Source organism: Arachis hypogaea, chromosome 6 (genome assembly GCF_003086295.3).
Source record: "Arachis hypogaea cultivar Tifrunner chromosome 6, arahy.Tifrunner.gnm2.J5K5, whole genome shotgun sequence".
NCBI lineage: Eukaryota > Viridiplantae > Streptophyta > Magnoliopsida > Fabales > Fabaceae > Arachis > Arachis hypogaea.
Window position 1 is genome coordinate 20,229,765 of NC_092041.1, and position 21,213 is coordinate 20,250,977.

At 38.2% G+C, this 21,213-nt stretch overlaps 1 non-coding gene across 1 annotated transcript; it reads right to left on the minus strand.

The window, feature by feature from the left end:
- Positions 1–1,269: 1,269 nt before the first annotated feature.
- On the minus strand, positions 1,270–1,373 carry LOC112699945 (small nucleolar RNA R71). The gene has a single exon (XR_003152876.1). It is a non-coding gene; the product is annotated as a small nucleolar RNA R71 (small nucleolar RNA).
- Between the last annotated feature and the right edge of the window lie 19,840 nt (positions 1,374–21,213).

Here is a 21,213-nt window from a genome sequence, read left to right on the forward strand (position 1 = left end):
TTCTTATCTTTATTTCAAAATTTCGAAAACTTTGCTAACAACTAATGTGATTGATTCAAAAATTTAAAGTTTGTTACTTTCTTGTTAAGAAAGGTTCAATCTTTAAATTCTTGAATCATATCTTTTAGTTTCTTGTTAGTCAAGTAATCAATTTTAATTTTAAAAATTAAATCTTTTTAATTTCCTTTTCAAATCTTTTTCAAAATATCTTTTTAATCATATCTTTTTAATCATATCTTTTTCAATCATATCTTTTTCAAAAATTTGATTTCAAAAATATTTTCTAACTTCCTATCTTTTCAAAATTGTTTTTCAAATTTTTTTTCAACTAACTGATTGACTTTTTGTTTGTTTCTTATCTTTTTCAAAACCACTAACTACTTTTCTCTCTCTAATTTTCGAAAATTCCTCACCCTTTTTCAAAATTCTTTTTAATTAACTAATTATTTCAAATTTTAATTTTAATTTTATTTCTTCTCTTAAGTTTCGAATTTTAACTAATAATTAAAATAAAAACAAAAATATTTTTCTTCTCTTTTAGTTAATATTCGAATTCTCTCTCTCTCATCACCTTCTATTTATTTATTTATCTACTAACACTTCTCTTCTACTCATAATTCGAACCCTCTTCTCTTCTCTCTCTATGTTCGAATTCTTTTCTTCTTCTACTCACATAAAGGAATCTCTATACTGTGACATAGAGGATTTCTCTTCCTTTTCTGTTCTCTTCTTTTTTAGATAAGCAGGAGCAAGGACAAGGACATTCTTGTTGAAGCCGATCCTAAAATTGAAAGGACTCTGAAGAAGAAGCTAAGAGAAGCTAAAGCACAACAATCTAGAGAAAATCTTACAGAGAATCTCGAAAAAGAAAGAGACATGGCCGAACTCAACAACAATGCAAGGAGGATGCTTGGTGATTATACTACACCTACTTCCAACTTTTATGGAAGAAGCATCTCAATCCCTGCCATTGGAGCAAACAATTTTGAGCTGAAGCCTCAACTAGTTGCTCTGATGCAACAGAACTGCAAGTTCTATGGACTTCTATCAGAAGATCCCTATCAATTTTTAACTGAATTCTTGTAGATCTGTGATACTGTTAAGACTAATGGAGTAGATCCTGAAGTCTACAGGCTCATGCTTTTCCCTTTTGCTATAAGAGACAGAACTAGAACATGGTTGGACTCACAACCTAAAGATAGCCTGGACTCTTGGGATAAGCTGGTCACGACCTTCTTGGCCAAGTTCTTTCCTCCTCAAAAGCTGAGCAAGCTTAGAGTGGATGTTCAGACCTTCAAGCAAAAAGATGGTGAATCCCTCTATGAAGCTTGGGAAAGATACAAGCAGTTGACCAAAAAGTATCCTTCTGGCATGCTTTCAGAGTGGACCATTTTAGATATATTCTATGATGGTCTATCTGAGCTTTCTAAGATGTCACTGGACCATTCTACAGGTGGATCCATTCACCTAAAGAAAATGCCTACAGAAGCTCAAGAACTCATTGACATGGTTGCAAATAACCAGTTCATGTACACTTCTGAAAGGAATCCTGTGAATAATGGGACGCCTCAGAAAAGGAGAGTTCTTGAAATTGATGCTCTGAATGCCATATTGGCTCAGAACAAAATGTTGACTCAGCAAGTCAACATGATTTCTCAGAGTCTGAATGGATGGCAAAATGCCTCCAACAGTACTAAAGAGGCATCTTCTGAAGAAGAAGATTATGATGCTGAGAACCCTGCAATAGCAGAGGTGAATTACATGGGTGAACCCTATGGAAACACCTATAATTCCTCATGGAGAAATCATCCAAATTTCTCATGGAAGGATCAACAGAAGCCTCAACAAAGCTTTAATAATGGTGGAAGAAACAGGTTTAGCAATAGCAAGCCTTTTCCATCATCTTCTCAGCAACAGACAGAGAATTCTGAGCAGAGCCCCTCCAGCTTAGCAAACATAGTCTCTGATCTATCTAAGGCCACTTTAATTTTCATGAGTGAAACAAGGTCCTCCATTAGAAATTTGGTGGCACAAGTGGGTCAACTGAGTAAGAAAATCACTGAAACTCCTCCTAGTACTCTTCCAAGCAATACAGAAGAGAATCCAAAAAGAGAATGCAAGGCCATTGATATAATCAATATGGCCGAATGCATAAAGGAGGAGAAGGACGTGAATCCCAGTGAGGAAGACCTTCTGGGACATCCTCTGAACAAAAAAGAGTTCCAAACTGAGGAACCTAAGAAATCTGGAGCTCACCCAGAGACCATAGAGATTTCATTGAACCTCCTTTTACCATTCATGAGCTCTGAGAACTATTCTTCCTCTGAAGAGGATGAAGATGTAACTGAAGAGCAAGTTGCTCAATATCTAGGAGCCATCATGAAGCTGAATGCCAAGTTGTTTGGTAATGAGACTTGGAAAGGTAACATAGGTTCAGCAAACTCTACCTCAAAAGAAACAAGATCCTGGTAAATTCTTAATATCCTGTATCATAGGCACCATGACCTTTGAGAAGGCTCTATGTGACCTGGGGTCAGGTATAAATCTTATGCCACTCTCTGTAATGGAGAAACTGGGGATCTTTGAAGTACAAGATGCAAGAATCTCATTAGAGATGGCAGACAAGTTGGTGCACAAAATTGTGATCATCAATGGCGCCATCAACATGGTACGCTCAATTACAATCTCAACTCTTTATCAGAACTTCGCACAACTAACCAGCAAGTGCACTGAGTCGTCCAAGTAATAAACCTTACGCGAGTAAGGGTCGATCCCACAGAGATTGTTGGTATGAAGCAAGCTATGGTCATCTTGTAAATCTCAGTCAGGCGGATTCAAATGGTTATGGAGGATAAATGATAAATAAAACATAAAGTAAAGATAGATATACTTATGTAATTCATTGGTGAGAATTTCAGATAAGCGTCTGGAGATGCTTTGTCTCTTCCGTCTCTCTGCTTTCCTACTGTCTTCATCCAATCCTTCTTACTCCTTTCCATGGCAAGCTGTATGTAGGGTTTCACCGTTGTCAATGGCTACCTCCCATCCTCTCAGTGAAAATGTTCAACGCGCTCTGTCACAGCACGGCTATTCAGCTGTCGGTTCTCGATCATGTCGGAATAGAATCCATTGATTCTTTTGCGTCTGTCACTAACGCCCAACAATCGCGAGTTTGAAGCTCGTCACAGTCATTCAATCCTTGAATCCTACTCAGAATACCACAGACAAGGTTTAGACCTTCCGGATTCTCTTGAATGCTGCCATCAATTCTAGCTTATACCATGAAGATTCCGATTAAGGGATCCAAGAGATATCCACTCAATCTAAGGTAGAACGGAGGTGGTTGTCAGGCACACGTTCATAGGTGAGAATGATGATGAGTGTCACGGATCATCACATTCATCAAGTTGAGGAACAAGTGATATCTTAGAACAAGAATAAGCCGAATTGAATAGAAGAACAATAGTAATTGCATTGATACTCGAGGTACAGCAGAGCTCCACACCTTAATCTATGGTGTGTAGAAACTCCACCGTTGAAAATACATAAGAACAAGGTCTAGGCATGGCCGAATGGCCAGCCTCCCAAAGAGGGTTCAATCATAAAAACATGATCAAAAGACAGTATAAAACTCTCCAAGATGATCCTAAGATCTAAAGTGATCAAAAGATGAAAATACAATAGCAAAAGGTCCTATTTGTAGAGAACTAGTAGCTTAGGGTTTACAAAGATGAGTAAATGACATAAAAATCCACTTCCGGGCCCACTTGGTGTGTGCTTGGGCTGAGCATTGAAGCTTTCATGTGTAAAGACTTTCCTTGGAGTTAAACGCCAGCTTTTGTGCCAGTTTGGGCGTTTAACTCCCATTCTTGTTCCAGTTCCGGCGTTTTATGCCAGAATTCTTGAGCTGACTTGGAACGCCTGTTTGGGCCATCAAATCTCGGGCAAAGTATGAACTATTATACATTGCGGGAAAGCCCAGGATGTCTACTTTCCAACGCAATTAAGAGCGCACCAATTGGGATTCTGTAGCTCCAGAAAATCCACTTCGAGTGCAGGGATGTCAGAATCCAACAGCATCTGCAGTCCTTTTCAGCCTCTGAATAAGATTTTTGCTCAGGTCCCTCAATTTCAGCCAGAAAATACATGAAATCACAGAAAAACACACAAACTCATAGTAAAGTCCATAAAAGTGAATTTTAACTAAAAAATAATAAAAATATAATAAAAACTAACTAAAACATACTAAAAATAATGCCAAAAAGCGTATAAATTATCCGCTCATCACAACACCAAACTTAAATTGTTGCTTGTCCCCAAGCAACTAAAAATCAAATAAGATAAAAAGAAGAGAATATGCAATGAATTCCAAAAACATCTATGAAGATCAGTATTAATTAGATGAGCGGGGCTTTTAGCTTTTTGCCTCTGAAACAGTTTTGGCATCTCACTCTATCCTTTGAAATTCAGAATGATTGGCTTCTATAGGAACTCAGAATCTAGATAGTGTTATTGATTCTCCTAGTTAAGTATGATGATTCTTGAACACAACTACTTTATGAGTCTTGGCCGTGGCCCAAAGCACTCTGTCTTCCAGTATTACCACCGGATACATACATGCCACAGACACATAACTGGGTGAACCTTTTTAGATTGTGACTCAGCTTTGCTAGAGTCCCCAATTAGAGGTGTCCACGGTTCTTAAGCACACTCTTTTTTCCTTGGATCACGACTTTATTATTTTTTTTTTCTTTTTTTTGTATTCACTGCTTTTTCTTGCTTCAAGAATCATTTTTATGATTTTTCAGATCCTCAGTAACATGTCTCCTTTTTTCATCATTCTTTCAAGAGCCAACATTCATGAACAACAAATTCAAAAGACATATGCACTGTTCAAGCATACATTCAGAAATCAAAGTATTGCCACCACATCAAAATAATTAATCTGTTATAAAATTCAAAATTCATGCAATTCTTCTCTTTTTCAATTAAGAACATTTTTCGTTTAAGAAAGGTGATGGATTCATAGGACATTCATAACTTTAAGGCATAGACACTAAGACATTAATGATCATAAGACACAAACATAGATAAACATAAGCATGAAAATTCAAAAAACAGAAAAATAAAGAACAAGGAGATTAAAGAACGGGTCCACCTTAGTGATGGCGGCTTGTTCTTCCTCTTGGAGATCTTATGGAGTGCTTGAGCTCCTCAATGTCTCTTCCTTGTCTTTGTTGCTCCTCTGTCATAATTCTTTGATCTTCTCTAATTTCATGGAGGAGGATGGAATGCTCTTGGTGCTCCACCCTTAGTTGTCCCATGTTGGAACTCAATTCTCCTAGGGAGGTGTTGATTTGATCCCAATAGTTTTGTGGAGGAAAGTGCATCCTTTGAGGCATCTCAGGGATTTCATGATGAGGAATCTCCTCATGTCCATGAGTGGGATCTCTTGTTTGCTCCATCCTTTTCTTAGTGGTATCCATGAGGACTTGGTCTAACCTTTGATCAATGTTGACCCTTTTTGAGTTTGAAAGGGACCTCAGGGATCACCTTCTTCTTGGCCACAACTTCATAGAAGTGGTCTTGATGCACCCTTGAGATGAATCTCTCCATCTCCCATGACTCGAAGGTGGAAGCTTTTGCCTTTCTTTTCCTCTTTCTAGAGGTTTCTCCGGCCTTAGGTGCCATAAATGGTTATGGAAAAACAAAAAGCAACGCTTTTACCGCACCAAACTTAGAAGGTTTGCTCGTCCTCGAGCAAAAGAAGAAAGAAAGGAGTAGAAGAAGAAGAAAATGGAGGAGATGGAGGGGGCTTTGTGGTTTGGCCAAGGGGGAGAAGTAGTGTTTAGGTTGTGTGAAAATGAAGGAGTGAAGATGGGTTTATATAGGGGTGGAGAGAGGGTTAGGGTTCGGCCAATATGGGTGGGTTTGGGAGGGAAATGAAGGATGTATGTGAGTGGTGAAGAGAATGGTGGGATTTGATAGGTGAGGGTTTTTGGGGAAGAGGTGTTGAGGTGATTGGTGAATGGGTGAAGAAGAGAGAGAGTGGTGGGGTAGGTGGGGATCCTGTGGGGTCCACAGATCCTGAGGTGTCAAGGATAATTCATCCCTGCACCAAGTGGCGAGCAAATATGCTCTTTCTACCAATCTTGGCGTTAAACGCCGGGCTGGTGCCCATTTCTGGCGTTTAACGCCAGCTTCTTTCCCATTCCCGGCGTTAAACGCCAGTCTGGTGCCCCTTTCTAGCGTTAAATGCCCAGAATGGTGCCAGACTGGGCGTTAAACGCCCATTTGCTGTCTTCACTCGCGTTTAAACGCCAACAAATTTTCCTCCAGGGTGTGCTATTTTTCTTTCTATTTTTCATGCTATTTTTGCTTTTTCAATTGATTTTGTGACTTCCCATGATCATCAACCTAAAAATATAAAATAATAAAGGAAAATAGATAAATATAACATTGGGTTGCCTCTCAACAAGCACTTCTTTAATGTCAGTAGCTTGACAGTGGGCTCTCATGGAGCCTCACAGATGTTCAGAGCAATGTTGGAACCTCCCAACACCAAACTTAGAGTTTGAATGTGGGAGTTCAACACCAAACTTAGAAGTTGGTTGTGGCCTCCTAACACCAAACTTAAAGTTTGACTGTGGGGGCTCTGTTTGACTCTGTTTTGAGAGAAGCTCTTCATGCTTCCTCTCCATGGTTACAAAGGGATATCCTTGAGCCTTAAACACAAAGGATTCTTCATTCACTTGAATGATCAATTCTCCTCTGTCAACATCAATCACAGCCTTTGCTGTGGCTAGGAAGGGTCTGCCAAGGATGATGGATTCATCCATGCACTTCCCAGTCTCTAGGACTATGAAATCAGCAGGGATGTAATGGTCTTCAACCTTTACCAAAACATCCTCTACAAGTCCATAAGCTTGTTTTCTTGAATTGTCTGCCATCTCTAGTGAGATTCTTGCAGCTTGCACCTCAAAGATCCCTAGCTTCTCCATTACAGAGAGAGGCATGAGGTTTATGCTTGACCCTAGGTCACACAGAGCCTTCTCAAAGGTCATGGTGCCTATGGTACAAGGTATTGAGAACTTCCCAGGGTCCTGTCTCTTTTGAGGTAATTTCTGCCTAGTCAAGTTATCCAGTTCTTTGGTGAGCAAAGGGGGTTCATCCTCCCAAGTCTCATTACCAAATAACTTGTCATTTAGCTTCATGATTGCTCCAAGGTACTTAGCAACTTGCTCTTCAGTGACATCTTCGTCTTCTTCAGAGGAAGAATACTCATCAAGGCTCATGAATGGCAGAAGTAAATCCAATGGAATCTCTATGGTCTCATTATGAGCCTCAGATTCCCATGGTTCCTCATTAGGGAACTTGTTGGAGGCCAGTGGACGTCCATTGAGGTCTTCCTCAGTGGTGCTCACTGCCTCTTTCTCCTCTCCAAATTCGGCCATGTTGATGGCCTTGCACTCTCCTTTTTTATTCTCTTCTGTATTGCTTGGAAGAGTACTAGGAGGGAGTTCAGTAACTTTCTTACTTAGCTGACCCACTTGTGCCTCCAAGTTTCTAATGGAGGATCTTGTTTCCGTCATGAAACTTTCATTGGTTTTTATTAGATCAGAGACCATGGTTGCTAAGTCAGATTGGCTCTGCTTAGAATTCTCTGTCTGTTGCTGAGAAGATGATGGAAAAGGCTTGCCATTGCTAAACCTTTTTCTTCCACCATTATTGTTGTTGAAACCTTGTTGAGGTCTCTGTTGATCCTTCCATGAGAGATTTGGATGATTTCTCCATGAAGGATTATAGGTGTTTCCATAGGGTTCTCCCATGTAATTCACCTCTTCCAGTGAAGGGTTCTCAGGATCATAAGCTTCTTCTTCAGATGAAGCATCCTTAGTACTGCCTGGTGCAGCTTGCATTCCAGACAGACTTTGAGAAATCATATTGACTTGCTGAGTTAATATTTTATTCTGAGCCAATATGGCATTCAGAGTATCAATCTCAAGAACTCCTTTCTTCTGACTCGTCCCATTGTTCACATGATTCCTTTCAGAAGTGTACATGAATTGGTTATTTGTAACTATTTCAATGAGTTCTTGAGCTTCTGCAGGTGTCTTCTTCAGATGAAGAGATCCTCCAGCAGAGCTGTCCAATGACATCTTGGACAGTTCAGACAGACCATCATAGAAGATACCTATGATGCTCCATTCAGAAAGCATGTCAGAAGGACACTTTCTGACCAATTGTTTGTATCTTTTCCAAGCTTCATAGAGGGATTCACCTTCCTTTTGTCGGAAGGTTTGGACTTCCACTCTAAGCTTACTCAATTTTTGAGGTGGAAAGAACTTTGCCAAGAAGGCATTGACTAGCTTTTCCCATGAGTTCAGGCTTTCTTTAGGTTGTGAGTCCACCATATCCTAGCTCTGTCTCTTACAACAAATGGGAATAGCATAAGTCTGTAGACCTCAGGGTCAACCCCATTAGTCTTGACAGTGTCACAGATTTGCAAGAATTCAGCTAAAAACTGATGAGGATCTTCCAATGGAAGTCCATGGAACTTGCAATTCTGTTGCATTAGAGAAACTAATTGAGGCTTAAGCTCAAAGTTGTTTGCTCCAATGGCAGGGATAGAGATGCTTCTCCCATAAAATTCGGGAGTAGGTGCAGTAAAGTCACCAACACCTTCCTTGCATTGTTGGCATTGTTGTTGTTTTCGGCTGCCATGTCTTCTTCTTTGAAGATTTCTGTTAGGTCCTCTACAGAGAGTTGTGCTTTAGCTTCTCTTAGCTTTCGCTTCAAGGTCCTTTCAGGTTCAGGGTCAGCCTCAACAAGAATGCTTTTGTCTTTGCTCCTGCTCATATGAAAGAGAAGAGAACAAGAAAGTATGGAATCCTCTATGTCACAGTATAGAGATTCCTTAAGGTGTCAGAGAAAAAGAAGAAGGAGAGGGTAGAAGAAGAATTCGAACTTATCTAGAAAGATAGAATTCGAATTGTGCATTGAGGAGGAGTGTTAGTCCATAAATAGAAGGATGTGAGAAGAGGGGAAGAAATTTTCGAAAATTAAAGTAAAAGATTTTAAAATAATTTTGAAAAATTGAAGAATGATTTTCGAAATTAAAGTTGGAAAAGAAATAAAGTGATTTTTGAAAAAGATTTTGAAATTAGAAATCAAAAAGATATGATTGAAAACTATTTTTAAAAAGATGTGATTAAAAAGATATAGTTTTAAAAAGATATGATTGAGAAGATATAATTTGAAAAACAATTTAAAAAAAAGATTTGATTTTGAAAATTAATGACTTGACTAACAAGAAAAGATATGATTCAAACATTAAACATTTCTCAACAGAAAAGGCAACATACTTGAAATGTTGAATCAAATCATTAATTGTTAGCAAGTATTTTTGAAAATGGAAATAAATTGATTTTGAAAATATATGATTGAAAAGATATGATTTGAAAAAGATTTGATTTTGAAAAATTATGAAAAGTTGAAAAATATTTGAATTAAAAACAAAATCTTCCCTCTTGTGCCATCTTGGCATTAAACGCCCAGAATGGTATACATTCTGGTGTTTAACGCCCAAAACTCACCCCTTTTGGGCGTTAAACGCCCAGCCAGGTGCCCTGGGTGGCGTTTAAACGCCAATTTTCCTTCTTCACTGGGCGTTTTGAACGCCCAGCTTTTTTCTGTGTAATTCCTCTGCTGTATGTTCTGAATCTTCAATTCTCTGTATTATTGACTTGAAAAGACACAAATTAATTTTTTTTTTGGATTTTTAATAATGAAGAATAATCAAAATGCAACTAAAATCAAATAAACAATGCATGCAAGACACCAAACTTAGAAGTTTGTATACTACTGACACTAACAAATTGAGAATGCATATGAGAAACAACAAAACACTCAAGACAAGAGAATTTAAAGATCAGAGTAAGGAAATCATTAAAAACAACTTGAAGATTAATGAAGACACATGATTGAATTCGAAAAATGCAAGAAGAATAGAAACATGCAATTGACACCAAACTTAAAATGAGACATTAAACTCAAAATATTTTTTGATTTTAAGATTTTATAATTTTTTTGGATTTTTTTGAAAATTAAGTGGAAAAGAAAATAAGGATATCAAAATTCTTAATGAGAATTCCAGGAATCATGCAATGTTAGTCTAAAGCTTTAGTCTAAAAAAAAAATTAGACATGGCTAGCCAAGCTTCAGCAGGACATTACATTCAAGAGCTAAATTGATGAGAATCAATCAGCTTTAGTGATGATAAGAACATCACCTTGAAACACTAGAATTCATTCTTAAGAACTCTGAAAAAATACCTAAGCTAAGCAACAAGATGAACCGTCAGTTGTCCAAACTCAAACAATCCCCGGTAACGGCGCCAAAAACTTGGTGCACGAAGTTGTGATCATCAATGGCGCCATCAACATGGTACGCTCAATTGCAATCTCAACTCTTTATCACAACTTCGCACAACTAACCAACAAGTGCACTGGGTCGTCCAAGTAATAAACCTTACGCGAGTAAGGGTCGATCCCACGGAGATTGTTGGTATGAAGCAAGCTATGGTCATCTTGTAAATCTCAGTCAGGCGGATTCAAATGGTTATGGAGGATAAATGATAAATAAAACATAAAGTAAAGATGGAGATACTTATGTAATTCATTGGTGAGAATTTCAGATAAGCGTATGGAGATGCTTTGTCCCTTCCGTCTCTCTGCTTTCCTACTGTCTTCATCCAATCCTTCTTACTCCTTTCCATGGCAAGCTGTATGTAGGGTTTCACCGTTGTCAATGGCTACCTCCCATCCTCTCAGTGAAAATGTTCAACACGTTCTGTCACAGCACGGCTATTCAGCTGTCGGTTCTCGATCATATCAGAATAGAATCCATTGATTCTTTTGCGTCTGTCACTAACGCCCCACAATCGCAAGTTTAAAGCTCGTCACAGTCATTCAATCCTTGAATCCGACTCAGAATACCACAGACAAGGTTTAGACCTTCCGGATTCTCTTGAATGCCGCCATCAATTCTAGCCTATACCACGAAGATTCCGATTAAGGGATCCAAGAGATATCCACTCAATCTAAGGTAGAACGGAGGTGGTTGTCAGGCACACGTTCATAGGTGAGAATGATGATGAGTGTCACAGATCATCACATTCATCAAGTTGAGGAACAAGTGATATCTTAGAACAAGAATAAGCCGAATTGAATAGAAGAACAATAGTAATTGCATTGATACTCGAGGTACAGCAGAGCTCCACACCTTAATCTATGGTGTGTAGAAACTCCACCGTTGAAAATACATAAGAACAAGGTCTAGGCATGGCCGAATGGCCAGCCTCCCAAAGAGGATTCAATCATAAAAACATGATCAAAAGACAGTATAAAACTCTCCAAGATGATCCTAAGATCTAAAGTGATCAAAAGATGAAAATACAATAGCAAAAGGTCCTATTTGTAGAGAACTAGTAGCTTAGGGTTTACAAAGATGAGTAAAAGACATAAAAATCCACTTCCGAGCCCACTTGGTGTGTGCTTGGGCTGAGCATTGAAGCTTTCAAGTGTAGAGACTTTCCTTGGAGTTAAACGCCAGCTTTTGTGCCAGTTTGGGCGTTTAACTCCCATTCTTGTGCCAGTTCCGGCGTTTTACGCCAGAATTCTTGAGCTGACTTTGAACGCCTGTTTGGGCCATCAAATCTCGGGCAAAGTATAGACTATTATACATTGCTGGAAAGCCCAGGATGTCTAATTTCCAACGCAATTGAGAGCGCGCCGATTGGGTTTCTGTAGCTCTAGAAAATCCACTTCGAGTGCAGGGAGGTCAGAATCCAACAGTATCTGCAGTCATTTTCAGCCTCTGAATCAGATTTTTGCTCAGGTCCTTCAATTTCAGCCAGAAAATACCTGAAATCACAGAAAAGTACACAAACTCATAGTAAAGTCCAGAAAAGTGAATTTTAACTAAAAACTAATAAAAATATAATAAAAACTAACTAAAACATACTAAAAAAATACTAAAAACAATGCCAAAAAGCGTATAAATTATCCGACTCATGGAAAAGAGGCACGATAAGCTTCTCTCAATACAGAGTCAAACAAAGCCCCCACAATCAAACTCTAAGTTTGGTGTTGGGAGGCCACAACTAAACTCTAAGTTTGGTGTTGAACCCCCACATTCAAACTCTAAGTTTGGTGTTGGGAGGTCCCAACAATGCTCAGATGATCTGTGAAGCTCCATGAGAGCTCACTGTCAAGCTATTGACATTAAAAAAGCGCTTATTAGGAGGCAATCCAATTTTTATTTATCTATATTTCTATTGTTCTTTTATGTTTTATTAGGTTTATGATCATGTGGAGTCACAAAACAATTGCAAAAGTTAAAAACAGAATCAAAAATAGCAGAAGAAAAAGCACACCCTGGAGGAAGAGCTTACTGGCGTTTAAACTCCAGTAAGGAGCATCTGGCTGGTGTTTAACGCTAGAATAGAGCATGAAGCTGGCGTTGAACGCCAGAAACAAGCAACAATCTGGCGTTTAAATGCCAGGATTACACCCTGAGGAGAGCTGGTGTTAAACGCCAGAAACAAGTATGGAAGTGGCGTTCAACGCCAGAAACATGCTGCAGATTGGCGTTGAATGCCCAAAACAAGCATGGAAGTAGCGTTTAACGCCAGAAACATGCTGCAGTCTGGCGTTAAACTCCAGGATTGCATACAAAGGGCATTTACACGCCTAAAGGGTGCAGGGATGAGAAATCCTTGACACCTCAGGATCTGTGGACCCCACAGGATCACCTCAGGATTTGTGGACCCCACAGGATCCCCACCTACCTTCTCCCTCTCTTTCACACCTTTTCATAACACTCTTCCCCAAACATCATCCACCAATCACCTCAATCACTCTTTCCCATCACCTCTTCACCACTCACATCCATCCACTCTTCCCCATAAACCCCACCTACCTTCAAAATCAAAATCTCTTTCCCACCCAAACCCACCCTAAATGACCGAACCCTAACCCCTCTCCTTCCACTATATAAACCCCCCATCCTTCTTCATTTTCACACAACACCACCCTCTCTTCTACCCTTTGACCGAAACATACATCACTCTCCTTCTCCTCTATTTCTTTTTCTTCTTCATCTATTCTTTCTTCTTTTGCTCGAGGACGAGCAACATTCTAAGTTTGGTGTGGTAAAAGCATAGCTTTTTTTATTTTTTCATAACCATTGATGGCACCTAAGGCTGGATAAACCTCTAGAAAGAGGAAAAGGAAGACAAAAGCTTCCACCTCCGAGTCACGGGAGATGGAGAGATTCATCTCAAAATCCCATCAAGACCACTTCTATGAAGTTGTGGCCAAGAAGAAGGTGATCCCTGAGGTCCCTTTCATGCACAAGAAAAATGAGTATCCGGAGATCCGACATGAGATCCAAAGAAGAGGTTGGAAAGTTCTTACCAATCCCATTCAACAAGTCGGAATCTTAATGGTTCAAGAGTTCTATGCCAATGCATGGATCACTAGGAACCATGATCAAAGTATGAACCCAAATCCAAAAAATTATCTTACAATGATTTGGGGAAAATGCTTAGATTTTAGTCCGAAAAATGTAAGGTTGGCATTCAACTTGCCTATGATGCAAGAAGACGCATGCCCCTACACTAGAAGGGTCAACTTTGATTAAAGGTTGGACCAAGTCCTCATGGACATATGTGTGGAAGGAGCTCAATGGAAAAGAGACTCAAAGGGCAAGCTGGTTCAATTGAGAAGACTGGACCTTAAGCCTGTGGCTTGAGGATGGTTGGAGTTCATCCAACGCTCCATCATTTCCACTAGCAACCGATCTGAAGTAACTGTGGATCGGGCCATCATGATCCATAGCATCATGATTGGAGAGGAAGTAGAAGTTCATGAGGTCATCTCTCTAGAACTCTACAAAGTAGCCGAAAAGCCCTCCACCTTGGCAAGGCTAGCTTTTCCTCATCTCATTTGCTATCTATGGTACTTAGCTAGAGTTGTCATAGAAGGAGACATCCTCATTGAAGAGGACAAGCACATCACTAAGAAGAGGATGTAGCAAACAAGAGAGCCCATTCATGGATCTCAAGAGACGCATGAGGAAGCTCATCATCAAGAAATCCCTGAGATGCCTCAAGGGATGCATTTTCCTCCAAACAACTATTGGGAACAACTCGACATTTCTCTAGAAGGATTGAGTCATGAAATGAACCAATTAAGGGTGGAACACCAAGAGCACTCCATCATTCTCAATGAAATTAAAGAATATCAAAGAGCTATGAGGGAGGAGCAACAAAGGCAAGGAAGAGACATGGAGGAGCTCAAGAACACCATTGGTCCTTCAAGAAGAAGGCGCCACCATCACTAAGGTGGACTCATTCCTTAACTTCCTTGTTCTTATCTCTCTGTTTTTTTCAGTTTTTTTGAGCTTCATGTTTGCCTATGTTTGTGTCTTTACTACATGATCATTAGTATTTAGTAACTATGTCTTAAGGCTATGAATAATTCCATGAATCCTTCACCTTTCTTAAATGAAAAATGTTTTTAATACAAAAGAACAAGAAGTTCATGAGTTTCGAATTCATCCTTGAAATTAGTTTAATTATATTGATGTGGTGACAATACTTTTTGTTTTCTGAATGAATGCTTGAACAGTGCATATTTTTGATCTTGTTGTTTATGAATGTTAAAATTGTTGGCTCTTGAAAGAATGATGAAAAAGAGAAATGTTATTGATGATCTGAAAAATCATAAAATTGATTCTTGAAGCAAGAAAAAGCAGTGAAGAATAAAGCTTGCGAAAAAAATTTTAAGGAAAGAAAAAGAAAAAGCAAGCAGAAAAAGCCAATAGCCCTTAAAACCAAAAGGCAAGGGTAAAAAGGATCCAAGGCTTTGAGCAACAATGGATAGGAGGGCCCAAGGAAATAAAATCCAGGCCTAAGCGGCTAAATCAAGCTGTCCCTAACCATGTGCTTGTGGCATGCAGGTCCAAGTGAAAAGCTTGAGACTGAGTGGTTAACGTCGTGATCCAAAGCAAAAAGAGTGTGCTTAAGAGCTCTGGACACCTTTAACTGGGGACTTTAGCAAAGCTGAGTCACAATCTAAAAAGGTTCACCCAGTCATGTGTCTGTGGCATTTATGTATTCGGTGGTAATACTGGAAAACAAAGTGCTTACGGCCACTGCAAAGACTCATAAAGTAGCTGTGTTCAAGAATCAACATACTTAACTAGGAGAATCAATAACACTACCTGAACTCTGAGTTCCTATGGATGCCAATCATTCTAAACTTCAAAGGATAAAGTGAGATTCCAAAACTGTTCAGAAGCAAAAAGCTACAAGTCCCGCTCATCTAATTAGAACTAATATTCATTGATATTTTGAGATTTATAGTATATTCTCATCTTTTTATCCTATTTGATTTTCAGTTGCTTGGGGACAAGCAACAATTTAAGTTTGGTGTTGTGATGAGCGGATAATTTATACGCTTTTTGGCATTGTTTTTAGGTAGTTTCTAGTAGGATCTAGCTACTTTTAGGGATGTTTTCATTAGTTTTTATGCAAAATTTACATTTCTGGACTTTACTATGACTTTGTGTGTTTTTCTATAATTTCAGGTATTTTCTGGCTGAAATTGAGGGAGCTGAGCAAAACTCTAATAGAAGGCTGACAAAGGACTGCTGATGCTGTTGGATTCTGACCTCGCTGCACTCGAAATGGATTTTCTGGAGCTACAGAACTCCAAATGGCGCGCTCTCAACGGAGTTGGAAAGTATACATTCAGAGCTTTCCAGTAAGATATAATAGTTCATACTTTATTCGAGCTTAGATGACACAAACTGGCGTTCAACACCAGTTTCATGCTGCATTCTGGAGTCAAACACCAGAAACACGTCATAAACAAGAGTTAAACGCCAAGAACACGTTACAACTTGGCGTTTAACTCCAAGAGAAGTCTCTGCATGTGTAAAGCTCAAGCTCAGCCCAAGCACACACCAAGTGGGCCCTGGAAGTGGATTTCTGCATTAATTACTTATTTCTGTAAACCCTAGTAGCTAGTCTAGTATAAATAGGACATTTTACTATTGTATTAGACATCTTGGTTTTCGTCTTTTATCTTAGCATCCATCTTTGGACGTTTAGTTCTTAGAATTTGGGGGCTGGCCATTCGGCCATGCCTGAACCTTGATCACTTATGTATTTTCAACGGTGAAGTTTCTACACACTATAGATTAAGGTGTGGAGCTCTGCTGTACCTCAAGTTTTAATGCAATTACTACTATTTTCTATTCAATTCAGTTTATTCTTGTTCTAAGATATTCGTTGCACTTCAACATGATAAATGTGATGATCCGTGACACTCATCATCATTCTCACCTATGAACGCATGACTGACAACCACTTCCATTCTACCTTAGAACGAGCGTGTATCTCTTGGATTCCTTAATCAGAATATTTGTGGTATAAGCTAGAATTATTGGCGGCCATTCTTGAGAATCCAGAAAGTCTAAACCTTGTCTGTGGTATTCCAAGTAGGATTCAGGGATTGAATGACTGTGACGAGCTTCAAACTCGCGATTGTTGGGCGTGATGACAAATGCAAAAGAATCAATGGATTCTATTCCGACATGATCGAGAACCGACAGATGATTAGCCGTGCTGTGACAGAGCATTTGGACCATTTTCACTGAGAGGATGAGATGTAGCCATTGACAACGGTGATGCCCTACATACAGCTTGCCATGGAAAGGAGTATGAAGAATTGAAATAAAGAAGCAGTATATTGCAGAGATTCAACAGGGACAAAGCATCTCCATACACTTATCTGAAATTTTCGCCAATGATTTACATAAGTATCTCTATCTTATTTTATGCTTTATTTATTATTATTTTTGAAAACCATTATAAACCATTTGAATCCGCCTAACTGAGATTTACAAGATGACCATAGCTTTTTTCATACCAACAATCTCCGTGGGATCGACCCTTACTCGCGCAAGGTTTATTACTTGGACGACCCAGTGCACTTGCTGGTTAGTTGTGCAGAATTGTGACAAAGTGAGATTCACGTTTGAGAGCACCAAGTCTATTGGCGCCATTGTTGATGATCACAATTTCGTGCACCAAGTTTTTGGCGCCGTTGTCGGGGATTGTTTGAGTTTGGACAACTGACGGTTCATCTTGTTGCTCATATTAGGTAATTTTCTTTTCAAAAAGTTTTCAAAAATCTTTCAAAAAATTTTTTTTCTCTTTTTCGTTTTTCTAAAGATTATTTTCGAAAAAAAATTATAAAATCGTAAAAAAACAAAAAATATTTTGTGTTTCTTGTTTGAGTCTAGTGTCAATTTTTAAGTTTGGTGTCAATTGCATGTTTTAAAAACTTTTGCATTTTTTGAAAACTCATGCATGATGTTCTTCATGATCTTCAAGTTGTTCTTGGTAAGTCTTCTTGTTTGATCTTCATATTTTCTTATTTTGTGTTTTTTGTTGTTTTTCATATGCATTTTTGCATTCATAGTGTCTAAGCATTGAAAATTTCTAAGTTTGGTGTCTTGCATGTTTTTATTTTCTTGAAAATTTTTCAAAAATAAGTCTTGATGTTCATCTTGATCTTCAAAGTGTTCTTGGTGTTCATCTTGACATTTATAGTGTTCTTGCATGCATCATGTGTTTTGATTCATAATTTTCATGTTGTGAGTCATTTTTATGTTTTTCTCTCTCATCATTAAAAATTCAAAAATCAAAAAAATATCTTTTCCTTATTTTGCTCATAATTTTTGAAAATTTGAGTTGACTTAGTCAAAAAATTTTAAAACTTAGCTATTTCTTATAAGTCAAGTCAAATTTTCAATTTTAAAAATCTTATCTTTTCAAAATCTTTTTCAAAAATCAAATCTTTTTCATTTTTTATTTATTTTCGAAAATTTTTAAAATTTATTTTCAAAATATTTTTCTTATCTTTATTTCAAAATTTCAAAAACTTTACTAACAATTAATGTGATTGATTCAAAAATTTGAAGTTTGTTACTTTCTTGTTAAGAAAGGTTCAATCTTTAAATTCTAAAGTCATATCTTTTAGTTTCTTGTTAGTCAAGTAATCAATTTTAATTTTAAAAATCAAATCTTTTTCAAAATATCTTTTTCAAATCATATATTTTTCAAAAGTGTGATTTCAAAATATCTTTTCTAACTTCTTATCTTTTAAAAATTGATTTTCAAGTCTTTTTCAACTAACTAATTGACTTTTTATTTGTTTTAAAATTCTTATCTTTTTCAAAACCACTTAACTACTTCCTCCTCTCTAATTTTCAAAAATTCCTCCCTCTTTTTCAAAACTTTCTTAATTAACTAATTATTTCAAATTTTAATTTTAATTTTAATTCTTCTCTTAATTTTCGAAAATCACTAACTCTTTTTTAAAATTAATTTTCGAAATTCTCTCCCTCTCATCTTCTTCTATTTATTTATTTATTTACTAACACTTCTCTTTATCTCAAGAATTCGAACCTATCTTCCCCCTTGTGTTTGGATTCTTAACTCTTTTCCTTCTTCTATTCCTTTCTTCTTCTACTAACATAAAGGAATCTCTATACTGTAACATAGAGGATTCCTCTTCCTTTTCTGTTCTCTTCTTTTTCATATGAGCAGGAACAAGGAAAAAGGCATTCTTGTTGAAGCTAATCCTGAACCTGAAAGGACTCTGAAGAGGAAACTGAGAGAAGCTAAAATACAACAATCCAGAGACAACCTTACTGAAATTTTCAAACAAGAAAAAGATATGGCAGCCGAACCCAACAACAATAATGCAAGGAGGATGCTTGGTGACTATACTACACCTACTTCCAAGTTTGATGGAAGAAGCATCTCAATCCCTGCCATTGGAGCAAATAATTTTGAGCTAAAACCTCAACTAGTTGCTCTAATGCAACAGAACTGCAAGTTCCATGGACTTCCATCAGAAGATCTCTATCAATTTTTAACTGAGTTCTTGCAGATCTGTGAGACTGTTAAGACTAATGGAGTAGATCCTGAAGTCTATAGGCTCATGCTTTTCCCTTTTGCAGTAAGAGACAGTGCTAGAACATGGTTGGACTCACAACCTAAAGATAGCCTGGACTCCTGGATAAGCTGGTCATAGCCTTCTTGGCTAAGTTCTTTCCTCCTCAAAAGTTGAGCAAGCTTAGAGTGGATGTTCAGACCTTCAAACAAAAAGAAGGTGAATCCCTCTATGAAGCTTGAGAAAGATACAAACAGATGACCAAAAGGTGTCCTTCTGACATGCTTTCAGAATGGACCATTTTGTATATATTCTATTATGGTCTATCTGAGTTTTCTAAGATGTCACTGGACCATTCTACAGGTGGATCCATTCACCTAAAGAAAATGCCTGCAGAAGCTCAAGAACTCATTGACATGGTTGCAAATAACCAATTCATGTACACTTCTGAGAGGAATTCTGTGAATAATGGAACACCTCAGAGGAAGGGAGTTCTTGAGATTGATGCTCTGAATGCCATATTGGCTCAAAACAAAATGCTGACTCAACAAGTCAACATGATTTCTCAAAGTCTAAATGGATGGCAAAATGCATCCAACAGTACTAAAGAGGCATCTTCTGAAGAAGAAGCCTATGATCCTAAGAACCGTGCAATGGCAGAGGTAAATTACATGGGTGAAGCTTATGGAAACACCTATAATTCTTCATGGAGAAATCATCCAAATTTCTCATGGAAGTATCAACAAAAGCCTCAACAAGGCTTTAATAATGGTGGAAGAAATAGGCTCAGTAATAGCAAGCCTTTTCCATCATCTTTTCAGCAACAAATAGAAAATTCTGAGCAGAGCACCTCTAACTTAGCAAACATAGTCTTTGATCTATCTAAGGCCACTTTAAGTTTCATGAGTGAAACAAGGTCCTCCATCAGAAATTTGGAGGCACAAGTGGGCCAGCTGAGTAAGAAAGTCATTGAAACTCCTCCTAGTACTCTCCCAAGCAATACTGAAGAGAATCCAAAAAGAGAGTGCAAGGCCATTGACATAATCAACATGGCCGAACCTAGAGAGGAAGGAGAGGACGTGAATCCCAATGAGGAAGACCTCATGGGACGTTTCTCAAGCAAAAAGGAGTTCCCTATTGAGGACCCAAAGGAATCTGAAGGTCATATAGAGACCATAGAGATCCCATTAAACCTCCTTCTGCCATTCATGAGCTCTGAAGACTATTCTTCCTCTGAAGATGATGAAGATGTAACTGGAGAGCAAGTTGCTCAATATCTAGGAGCCATCATAAAACTGAATGCCAAGTTGTTTGGTAATGAGACTTGGGAAGGTGAACCTCCCTTGCTCATTAGTGAACTAGATACATGGGTTCAGCAAACATTACCTCAAAAGAAACAAGATCCTGGTAAATTCTTAATACCCTGTATCATAGGCACCATGACCTTTGAGAAGGCTCTATGTGACCTAGGGTCAGGCATAAATCTTATGCCACTCTCTGTAATGGACAAGCTGCGGATCATTAAGGTACAGCCTGCCACATTCTCATTAGAGATGGCAGACGGATCACAAAGACAAGCTTATGGATTAGTAGAGGACGTGTTAGTGAAGGCTGAAGGCCTCTACATCCCTACTGATTTCATAATCTTAGACACTAGGAAGGAGGAGGATGAATGCATCATCCTTGGAAGACCCTTCCTAGCCACAGCAGGAACTGTAATTGATGTTGACATAGGAGAGCTAGTCCTTCAATTGAATGGGACTACCTTGTGTTTAAAGCTCAAGGATATTCCTCTGTAACCATGGAGAGGAAGCATGAAAAGCTTCTCTCAATAAAGAGTCAAACAGAGCCCTCACAATCAAACTCTAAGTTTGGTGTTGGGAGGCCACAACCAAACTCTAAGTTTGGTGTTAAACCCCCACATTCAAACTCTAAGTTTGGTGTTGAGAGTCCACAATATTGACCTGATCACCTGTGAGGCTCCATAAGAGCCCACTGTCATGCTAGTGACATTAAAGAAGTGCTTATTGGGAGGCAACCTAATTTTTATTTATCTAATTCTATTTTTATTTTTATTTTTATTTTTATTGTTCTTTTATGTTTTATTAGGTTCATGATCATGTGGAGTCACAAAACAAATACTAAAATTAAAAACAGAATCAAAAACAGCAGAAGAAAC